Source organism: Ornithorhynchus anatinus, chromosome 2 (assembly GCF_004115215.2).
Source record: "Ornithorhynchus anatinus isolate Pmale09 chromosome 2, mOrnAna1.pri.v4, whole genome shotgun sequence".
NCBI lineage: Eukaryota > Metazoa > Chordata > Mammalia > Monotremata > Ornithorhynchidae > Ornithorhynchus > Ornithorhynchus anatinus.
The window spans coordinates 92544834-92547455 of NC_041729.1; the positions used below are offsets into that span (position 1 = coordinate 92544834).

A 2622-nucleotide genomic window follows, 5' to 3' on the forward strand; every position below is an offset into this window, starting at 1 on the left:
ATGTCTACCCCAGTGCTTAGAACAGTGCTCGGCACATAGTAAGCGCTTAACAAATACCAACATTATTATTATTAATAATAACTATGGTATTTGGTAAGTGCTTACTGTGTGCCAGGCACTGTATTAAGCACTGTACTAATACCAACATCATCATCACTGGGGTAGATACAAGTTAATCAGGTTGGACACAGTCCATGTCCTATATGGGCTGAGAGTCTTAATCCCCATTCTACAGGTGAAGTAACTGCGACACAGAAGAGTTTAGTGACTTGCCCAAAGTGTATCATGGCATGATGCTTCATGTGTCATATGAGGGCCAGTAATTTGGACTGTCACATCAAAACACACTGTTACCTGAAGCCAACCCAGCCAATTTTAGCCCTATTTTAGTTCCATTCTAGGCCTTTTCTAGCACCTGTTGTAGTCCAATTTTTACCACAGTTTCAGGTCCTTTCTAGCATTAATTCTAACCCCCTTTTAACTCCAATTCTAGGTCATTCCTAGCTCTGATTCTAGCTCCTTTCTACTTCCATTTCTAGGTCCTTTCAAGCTCCAAATCTCTTACATTTCCATCCTTACTCTCTGGGACACTTGAAACCACTGAATGGCAGATCATCAAAAATAAAGAAACCAAAATCAAAATATCTAAGAAACTCTACTTTCTAATCAACCAAGGTTTCTGAAAAAGATAAAATAAGAACTAGGTCTTTTCTACTTTATGACCATAGCTGGATTTTTAGCGGATTTGTTGTCGATTTTAATATCCCATAGCCTTCAAAGGTTTCAATCTGGTAGGCAATTTGACTCCAATTGTTTTGATTTGGACGATTTGTAAGGCCATCCATCTTTCCTGCTGAACACCGCCAATAGTGAGCACTGTATCCTTTGTTTTTAAAACGTTGGCTGTTAGAAAGTTTTGTAAAGAATTCTGTTTGTTTTTCAAACTGGTACATTACTTAAAGGAAATTGGCTATTGCTGGCAAAGACAGTTGTTTTACATTAGAGAAATATGACATTTGTTATTGCACTGAATTTACTATTGACCATTTAAAGTACCATGCAGGTAGTCCTCAGTGCATAAACAAAGCAAATAACCTACTCAAATCTATTAATTAGGAGTGAAGATTACTGAATTGATTTTACCACTCAGGTCCCTTCTTTGGGGAGAATAGACTGAATTTTAAAAAAATGGGGGTTGGCATATTTTACAAGGTTGACTTAAATCACTAGGGAAACAATTCTCCCTCAGCGAAACTTCTGTGCTTTTTTCAGCATCATACTATCACTCTATTCCAAATCCCCTGGACATAGGTTATGAAAAATAACCAGTTATAAAAATGTGTTCCTTGGGATAATCAACTCATCCTTCAAATTGCTCATTCAGCCAGCTGTCATTTCATCAAAGTAAAGAGTGTGGTTTGGCTTTTCAATCTGCTCTAACATTGATTGCCTATGTTGGCAGTTTCCTACTGCCCTGATTGGTTTATCAGCATTTTGAAATTTCCTTGACAATAAATTGGTAATTCAGAATCACATCCAATGCATGTCTCATTGCCTATTGATGAACACTGAAACATTTCAAAAGGGAAGAAAAAAAGGCAGTTCATTAAAATTGAAACTTCTACACTGCATTTACTATGAAACAAAAATGCATTCAAATCCATCTGGGCAGAACATGTGGGACAATTTGAGTATGGGTTTGGTTGGGGATTTTGTTGCCAAAATGTCATACCAATAATCTTTAACTACTAAAAGAAAATGTTCTTCTTCAGAGAGGTCCTTTCTTCCGATTTCTCTTCGTTTCTGATTGTTTACTAAAATATGTTCTCTAGGCCAAAATCACCTCTCTCAGGGTCACACCTGGAGAGTTTCCAGTACTCTACCAGTCTCCACTATAGGAGGGAAAGTCAGGCAGAGTCCTACCCATTCCATTCCTAGCTTGGCCAGTGGCTAGTGAGGGGAAGGCAGTCTGCTATAAATCAAAACTCACCTGTGCTGGGCAGCAGCAGCATGGGAGAGAATCAAGAATCAAGGGTGAAGACTCAAGCTGACCGTGTGGAAGGAGGCAGTTGTAAACCACTTCCATATTTTTACCAAGAAAACACAATGGATCCACTACTAAAATGAGTGCAGATGGAGGTGGGGCGTTCTGGGAGAGATGTGTCCATGGCGTCACTATGGGTCAAAGACGACTCGATGACAAGGCCAAGGTCATTATTAATAAAGCCACTTGCTGTAAAGAGTGCTGTAAAGAGTAAGAAACAACATGGTCTAGTGGAGAGGTCACTGGCCTGGAAGTCAGGACCTGAGTTCTTATCCCAGCTCCACCACTTGTCTGCTGTGTGTCCTTAGGCAAGTCACTTCACTTCTCTGTGTCTCATTTACCTCATCTGTAAAATGGAGATTAAGATCGTGAGACATGGACTGTGTCCAACCTGATTGGCTTGTATTCATTCAGTAGTATTTATTGAGCACTTACTATGTACAGAACACTGTGCTAAGCACTTGGAATGTACAAATCGGCAACAGATATCTCCCCCAGCGCTTAGTAAAGTGTCTGGCACACTGTAAGCATTTTCTAATAACATTTAAAACAAAGAATCCTACATCGGCAATTGGTCC

General features: G+C 39.5%; 1 non-coding gene across 1 annotated transcript; it reads left to right on the plus strand.

Moving 5' to 3' along the window:
• The first annotated feature begins 1842 nt into the window (after positions 1–1842).
• On the plus strand, positions 1843–1980 carry LOC114809798. The gene has a single exon (XR_003757574.1). It is a non-coding gene; the product is annotated as a small nucleolar RNA SNORA7 (small nucleolar RNA).
• Positions 1981–2622: the final 642 nt, after the last annotated feature.